The following is a 9,272-nucleotide window of genomic DNA, read 5'->3' as shown; positions in this document are numbered from 1 at the left end:
TTCTGGACAGGAGCAGATGTACCCCTGTTAGGGGCTTCTTTCAAACCATCAGGCCCTGCAGCTGGCAGTGGAGGCCTACCAGGAGGGCAAAATCTATGGTTACCCCCACCTTCTGATATGTCTAAATTTCCTGGCCCTCACCATCTCCTGACCTCACAAAATCTACAGCATATAAAAGTGTAGTTGGAGGTAAAGAGGATTAATTCATAACTAAACTACTGGAAGAAGAACAGGATGGGGGAATCCCCCCTTATGCGCACATTAGCACTGCCTTCTTGTCACCTAAGCAAGTGGACTAGTGAGATATCCCACCTGAGGGCTGACATTTTTCTTCAGAGTTTGACAACTGCACTGCATTAAAACGGGACTCTCTTTAGCAACAGCCACTCGGTTTTGAGTGTCTGTTATATGCAGATCTTAGCATCAGGTGCCAAGGAAGCCACGTGGTGTGTGAATTTTAGTCTTTGCCTTTGGGGACCTTACAGTGCAGTTGGTGATAGGAGAAATATGTATAAGATAGTAATGTAGCTTACAAGGTCCTTACATCTTCAGGAGTTTCTCCTCCTTCCTCCTTTCTCTCACTAAACACCTCAGGTCAAATTTTGAGGTTATTTTCTCAAGGAAATCCTTTCTTCCTGGGTGAGCTAACGCTGTTACCAACTTTCACCAAAGCCTTTTCTGACCTTTACCTTTGCACTTCATGATTTCCTGTATACTATTTCTCTCATTGGACAGTAAACTAGTTAAGAGCAGAGACTGACTAGTACACTGTTAGTGTTACCACCATTCAGTACAGTATAGAGGCATGCTCACCAAACATATCTTAAATAAATGAATCAATTAATTAACAATAATAGGTGCATATGTTACATGCAAAAAGCATAAAAGAGACAGCAATATCCAAATAAATTTAGAAGGGAATGGGAAAAATGGGTATTAAGGTACTATAATAGAGTTGTGGAACTAGTGAAGTGGGAATGATCTGGCAATTTTTTGTGAACCTATGCACCTGGTACATACACATTCCTGTCTCACCTAGTGTCATGTTAAGGTTTAGGTGTGTAGTTCCTTGGTCAAAAGAAGTTGATAAGGGTTCATGAACATTCCTCTGGAGGAGATGGCATTGCGATTCTAACTGAGCTAAATACCCCCAGCCCCCACTCCCCTCTCTCTGGGGGTGTGTGTGTGTGTGTGTGTGTGTGTGTGTGTGTGAGAGATGGTGGCAACTGGGCCAGATGACCACTTTCAGCTCCATCATTACCACTTCCTAAAAGCCACTGCATATAGCAGTCTGTGGAGTGAAAGGACCTAACTGCCATGACCATCCAGCTTATGTTCTAGTGTGGGAGTCTGAGCACACATAAAGAAATATGTGCAGAAATATCCCTGAGCATAAGTGCCCCACTCTGTGAAACATTCACAAACAAGCACAGAGTAAAAGGAACACAGATATGAAAACAACCAGTGAGTAGCTGTCTCCACTGTATAATAGATCACATGAAAGGGAGGAAGAGACATGACTGGAGGTGTAAGGATCTCTTCGTAGATCATGGTACTAGTTTATGCATATTTCTTTTATCACCAACTACATGGAAGGTCCCAGAAGGCAGGAACTAAAACTTACACACCATGCAGCTTCCTTGACACTGAGTACTAAGACCTGTCTATAATAGGCACTCAATATCTATTCCCTGCTGTAGAAGAGAATCCCATTTCTAGACCACATGGCAGAGGAGACAGTAAGGATATCTGGTGAGACACAGGCTGAGGGGACCCTGGACACAGTTCTAAGTGGGAGAAGAACCTGATTTTTGGAGAAGACTGGAGAGAGTCGTTCTATGGGGATAGTGGCAAGTATATTGTGTAAAGTATAAAAACATGGTGATACTGTGTGCAGGGTATGTGATTAGAAGGACTGTAGGTAAAGGGGTTCCTTCTACCAAGCCATAAAAGGTGAATGGGGGTGGTTAATAAGAGGGCAGCTGCCAGTGGACAAGAAGGAGAAGATAAAGAAAAATCACAAATGATCACCCACTATTGGAAGTACTGCGTATATCATAGAATATATTCTATATAGTTTGTGGATGTAAGGTTTGACTGGGAAGTTATGAGCTTTTATGTAACAACTGAGAGTCAAAGTTGGAAGAGTGGTTGCTTAGCAGGCTTCAATATAGTTTCTCTAACTTAATAAAATTGTATTGTGGATCTACTATGGGCTTGGTACAATGCAAAGAGCTAGTAGATACAATGGTAATGCTGACATAGTTTTGCCTGCCACCTAACCTGAGGCTCTGCAACAGTGGGAGGGGAATGCATTAAGGGGCTCAAACTTCATGAAGAAGATTTTAAGAGAAGTAACTTTAAAAAAAAAAGTTTATTTTAGTTTCAAGGGTACATGTGAATGTTTGTTACATAGGTAAACTTGTGTCGTGGAGGTTTATTGTACAGTTTATTTCATCACCAAAGTATTAAGCCCAGTGCCCAATAGTTATCTTTTCTACTCCTCTCCTTCCTTCTACCCTTCACCCTCAAGTAGACCCCAGTGTCTATTGTTCCCTTGTGTTCATGAGTTCTCATTATTTAGTTCCCACTTATAAGTGAGAACATGCAGTATTTGGTTTTCTGTTCCTGCATTAGTTTACTGAGGATAATAGCCTCTAGCTCCATCCATGTTCCCACAGAAGACATGATCTCATTCATTTTTATGGCTGCATACTATTCCACAGTATATATATTCCACATTTCTTTATCCAATCTGTCATTGATAGGTATTTGGGTTGATTCCGGATTTTTGCTATTTGGAATGCCATGAACATTTGTGTGCATGTGTCTTTAAGGTAGAATGATTTATATTCCTCCAGGTATATACACAGTAATAGGACTGCTGGGTCAAATGGTTATTCTGCTTTTAGCTTTATGAGGAATTGCCATACTTTATGAGGAATTACAAAAAGTAAATTAGTTCTACAATGGTTGAACTAATTTACAGTCCTACCAACAGTGTATAAGTGTTCCCTTTTCTTCACAGCCTTGTCAGCATCTATTATTTTTTGACTTTTTAATAATAGCCATTCTGACTGGTATGAGATGGTATCTCATTATGGTTTTGATTTACACTTTTGTAATGATCAGTGCTATTGAGCTTTTGTTCATATGCTTGCTGGCTGCATGTATGTCTTCTTTTGGAAAGTGTCTGTTCATGTTCTTTGGCCACTTTTTAATGGGGTTGTTTTTCTCTTGTAAATTTGTTTAAGTTCCTTATAGATGCTGGATATCAAACGTTTGTCAGGTGCATAGTTTGCACATATTTTCTTCCACTCTGTAGGTTGTCTGTTTACTGATGGTTTCTTTTTGCTGTGCAGAGGTCTTAAGTTTAATTAGATCCCACTTGTCAGTTTTTGCTTTTGTTGTGATTACTTTTGGTATCTTTGTCATGAAATATTTGCCTGTTCCTATGTCCAGAATGGCATTGCCGAGGTTGTCTTCCAGGGTTTTTATAGTTTGGGGATTTACATTTAAGTCTTTAATCCACCTTATTTTTGTATATGGTGAAGCAAGGGGTCCAGTTTCAATCTTCTGCATATGGCTAGCCAGTTATCCCACCACCATTTATTGAATGGGGAGTCTTCCCCCCATTGCTTGTTTTTTGCCAGCTTTGTGGAAGATCAGATGGTCACAGGTGTGCAGGCCTTTATTTCTTTATAAATAAAGAAAAAAAGAGAGAAGATTCAAACAAACACAATTAGAAATGACAAGGGGGATATTACCTCTGACCCCACAGAAATACAAACAAGCATTGTAGAATATTATGAACACCTCTATGCACATAAACTAGAAAATCTAGAAGAAATGGATACATTCCTGGATACATATACCCTCCAAAGACTGAACCAGAAAGAAATCGATTCCCCGAACAAACCAATAACAAGCTCTGAATTTGAATCAGTAATAGCCAACCAACCAAAAAAAAAGCCCAGGACCCAGTGGATCTGCAGCCAAATTCTACCAGATGTACAAAGAAGAGATGGTACCATTCCTACTGAACTAGTCCAAAAAAATTGAAGAGGAAGGACTCCTCCCCAGCTCATTCTATGAAGCTACCATTATCCTGATACCAAAACCTGGCAGGGCAGAGATACAACAAAAAAAGAAAAGTTCAGGCCAATATCCTTGATGAATATCAATGCAAAATTTCTCAAAAAAAATTGCAAACTGAATCCAGCAGCACATCAAAAAGCTAATTCACCATGATCAACTAGGCTTCCTCTCCAGGATGCAAGTGTGCTCAACAAATCAATAAATGTGATTCATCACATAAGCAGAACTAAAGACAAAAAACCACATGATTATCTAAATAGATGCTTTTGATGAAATTCAACACTCCTTCATGTTAAAAACTCTCAATAGCTAGGTATTGAAGGAACATACCTCAAAATAATAAGAGCCATGTATGACAAACCCACAGCCAATATCATACTGAATGGGCAAAAACTGGAAGGATTCCCCTTGAAAACCAGCACAAGCCAAGGATGTCCTCTGTCACCACTTCTATTCAACATAGTATTGGAAGTCCTACCCAGAGAAATCAGGCAAGAGTAAGGAGTAAAGATCATTTAAATTGGAAGAGATAAAGTCAAACTACCTCTGTTTGCAGACAACATGATTTTATATCTATAAAATCTCATAGTCTTGGCCCAAAAGCTCCTTGAGCTGATAAACAACGTCAGCAAAGTTTCAGGATACTCAATCAATGTATAAAAATCAGTAGCATTCCTATACACCAATAATAGCCAAACCGAGAGTCAAATCAGGAAGGCAATCCCATTCACAATTGCCACAAAAAGAATAAAATACTTAGGAATACAGCTAACCAGGGAGGTGAAACATCTCTAAAATGAGAATTACAAAACACTGCTCAAAGAAATCAGAAAAGACACAAATGGAAAACATCCCATGCTCATGGATAGGAAGAATCCATATTATTAAAATGGCCATACTGCCCAAAGCAAATTACAGATTCAGTGATATTCTTATCAAACTGTCAATGACATTCTTCACAGAACTAGAAAAAAAAATCTATTTTAAAATTCATATGGAACCAAAGATGAGCCCTAATAGCCAAGGCAATCGTAAGCAAAAAGAACAAAGCTGGATGCATCATGTTACCCGACTTCAAGCTATACCACAGGACTACAGTAACCAAAACAGCTTGGTACTGGTACAGAAACAGACACACAGACCAATGCAACAGAAGAGAAATAAAGTCACACACATATGACCATCTGATCTTTGATGGAAGCTTCTTGTGTTATTTGAAAAGGGCAGTCACCTGCTTGCATGATGTATGAGGAAGACAACTTAACTGTGGAGTCCAGATTGGATTGGAGAAGGAAGTAGTTGAGCTGTGAACTGACCATGTGCTGCCACAGTCCTCAGGAAGAGTGTAGCATCTGGCTTTGGGTGAGGAGAGAGACAGGAAATGACTAAAGAGATGATTTCAATTCTACTTTGATGTGGTGACACTGAGTAATGTGGACAGAGAGGGGGGAAAGGCAACCATGCAGTTCTCATCCTCACAAGACTAGTCTCCTAAAGGGGCCTCCAGCAGCTGTGTAGTAGAAGCAGCACTAGCCAGGCATCTGATACATGGCTCCACTCCTGGCTGTTGGAACTTAAGAAAAATAAGTTTACTACAACCCTAGCTTATTTATCTTAAGAAGAGGCTGTTCCAGCCTTAAATGGTCTATGATTTACAATAGTACTTTGGTGAGAAATGTATGTGTTGGGTAACATAAATTAATGATATACTAAATTATACTGTTGATGGCAATAAGGACTGAGATTTGTACACTGCTTTACACTTTGCAGAGTGTTTTTGCATGTATTATTTAATTTGATCTTTACCCAAACCACTGAGATAAATATAAATACTTCATCCATATTTTATAAATGAGGAAACAGAGACTTCGAGCCTTATCCTAAGGCTACAGGGAAGTAAGTGGCAGAGCCAAGACTCAAACCCTCCAAAATCTTGACCTTCTCTGATATTTGGGGACTTAAAGGTCTCACTTATTTATCATCAGCTGTGAATGCTTGCTGCATGGAGGACTGCATTAGACTTTATACTATTATGATTGTTTCAGGTCACTTCTTTATTCTTTGACTCACTTGTTAATCATACATTTACTGATCAACTACTATGTGCTAGGCATTGGGAATACAGCAATGAATAGAGCATGGTCCCTACTCAGAAGGACCCAGTCTAGTGAAAGAAGCTATGATTGGAAAGTAAAAAAATATTTACAATACAGCATGCTAAGCAGCCTATCTCTGAAGCATGAATGAAGAAATGCTGTTAAATGGTATATGTCTAGCTCTATTTTAGAGCTTTGTATATTCTGTTTTAGCATATATGGTATTTGTCTAGCTCTATTTTACTTGGGGATAGCACCATCTCATTACATTCACAGATAAAACCTTTGACAAATGGTTCAAGACCCCTCTCCTTGGTCAAGGCTCTTCTGACTTCAGGTCACCATACCCTGTTGTTCTTAGAACCCTAGCACACTCTCTCCTGTCACCATCTATGGTGTATTAATTTTGTTCATTCATTGTTTAGTATATATTTTCAGTACTTCTTTAGAGAACATTATGGTAGATACACAGTAGTTTTATCAGGTGAGTACCATAGGTAATATTTATTATTCATTCATAGCACTAGATCTGAACATGATAGTCAATCAATAAACATTTGTTTGATTGGTTGAGGTCCCCAGATTAAGAATCCACATGGTTGAGAGGTATCAAAATGAATCTTCTAAAAGTACTTCCATTAAACCAAGAAGGTGAATTCAAGAGCAGCTACAAAGCTTCCCTAGAGTGTTTCAATTTGATAAGTGTAATCCACAACCCCACCCTTGATCCCCCTCCATCCATAGTGTCAGGGGCTGCAACAAGCACATTCAGATTGTGCAAGCTCACTGTTGTTGGGGAGAAAGGAAGACTTTGACTCTTTAATGTCATTTTGTGAAAAAGATCTTGATCCAGCAGGGAAGATGTTAAGAACCAATAAAAAAAATTTATTGTTGGTATTTTTACCTGCATCCTGTTTCTGGCTGTGCTGCTGCCTTCTGAAGAGCCTTGGCACATATGCTACTTCTAAGTGCCAGTTTTCCCATCTGTAAAATAATCCCTGTCCTTGATCCTCAACTCACAGGGGTGTTTGGAAGCCTAGGGAGGTGATGTCTGTGCTGTGAGTGCAGGTTTCTGGACAAAAGGCATTGTATAAATAAAGGATCTCACTTCTATTTATAATGTACACAGCAGTTCAGAGATGTTTAATGCCCTGTCCCCTTTCCTTGTGTCTCTTCACCCCAAAGTCTCACCTCTGCTGGTACCCAGAAGTACAACCATTCTGATCTACCTGTAGTCAGATTAATTGAACAGGACTCATTGAAATCCCAGCTAGTTTACACAGCCTGCCTGTCCTTCGGGGCTCTTGCAAGCTCTTCTTTTTATTGAGAAAGGGAAAAAAGACATCAGTTGGGATGGCAGCTCCTTGGTTCCTTTATCAGGTCAGCTTTTTCCTGAAGGGTCTCCTTGCCCCTCAAGGCATCTCCTCATCTGAAACTCGCTTCACACTGTGATGGCTGGATGCAGGGATGCTCTTGTTCTGTTGCCTTGGCAACAGCTTCTGTTTATTGATAACAAAGTTTACTGTGTGTTTGTTGTTGCTTTCCCCTCTGCCTCGTAGTACAAGAGGGGTGAATAAACTGTGTGGATTAGGCGAAACAAAGGAAGCCATCTGGTAAATGACAGAAAGAGGAAAGAGGAAGGACAGAGAACCTCCAGAAAGGCCCCTGTTGGGTCTTTGGGGGCTACAGAGTAGTTATGCATTTAACAAAAGCTATTAAAACCAGGAAGCATGTTATCTAGAACTTAAAGGCAGGTAAATAAAGACCTTGACATGATAGACCAATTCCTATGAGAATCATAAGAACGGGGACTCCAGAGAAAGTACTGAAAATCTCTTCAGGGTAGACTGGACAACCACATTTCACATGTTTTCCTCATCCTCAATGAACTTAGATGCTATGGATCCACTGATATTTACTAATGGCCTACTCAGAGCAAGGCTGTATGACTGACAGTACAATTTGGCAAAAACCTTCCTTAGTGTCCACATATCACATGCAACCTGAAAGCACAAGTATATTCAAATGATTTTACTTAACATTAGCTTAGTATATATCCTTATTTTTATTTTTCTTAATTTGGAAGATTGGCATAGTTGCGTCAAAAAAGACAACTTCAAGACTTGTGAGTCTGGGAAAGAGGAGCATTCTGATCCATTTCTGACAAGAAGAGCTAACTATCCTAAATACATATGCATCCAATACAGGAGCACCCAGATTCATAAAGCAAGTCCTTAGAGACCTACAGAGAGACTTAGACTCCCACACAATAATAATGGGAGACTTTAACACCCCACTGTCAACATTAGACAGATCAACGAGACAGAAAGTTAAAAAGGATATCTATCCAGGGATTGAACTCAGCTCTGCACCAAGCAGACCTAATAGACATCTACAGAACTCTCCACCCCAAATCAACAGAATATACATTCTTCTCAGCACCACATCACACTTATTCCAAAATTGACCACATAGTTGGAAGTAAAGCATTCCTCAGCAAATGTAAAACAACAGAAATTATAACAGTCTCTCAGACCACAGTGCAATCAAATTAGAACTCAGGATTAAGAATCTCAATCAAAATCACTCAACTACATGGAAACTGAACAACCTGCTCCTGAATGACTACTGGGTACATAACGAAATGAAGGCAGAAATAAAGATGTTCTTTGAAACCAATGAGAACAAAGACACAACATACCAGAATCTCTGGGACACATTTAAAGCAGTGTGTAGAGGGAAATTTATAGCACTAAGTGCCCACAAGAGAAAGCAGGAAAGATCTAAAATTGATACCCTAACATCACAATTGAAAGAACTAGAGAAGCAAGAGCACATACCTTCAAAAGCTAGCAGAAGGTAAGAAATAACTAAGATCAGAGCAGAACTGAAGGAGATAGAAACACAAACAACCCTTCAAAAAATCAATTAAATCCAGGAGCTGGTTTTTTGAAAAGATCAACAAAATTGATAGACCGCTAGCAAGACTAATATAGAAGAAAAGAGGGAAGAATCCAATAGACGCAATACAAAATGGTAAAGGGGATATCACCACCGATCCCACAGAAATGCAAACTA

Source organism: Macaca mulatta, chromosome 1 (genome assembly GCF_049350105.2).
Source record: "Macaca mulatta isolate MMU2019108-1 chromosome 1, T2T-MMU8v2.0, whole genome shotgun sequence".
In the NCBI taxonomy this organism is placed as follows: Eukaryota; Metazoa; Chordata; class Mammalia; order Primates; family Cercopithecidae; genus Macaca; species Macaca mulatta.
Note: the sequence above shows the minus strand (reverse complement) of the source record.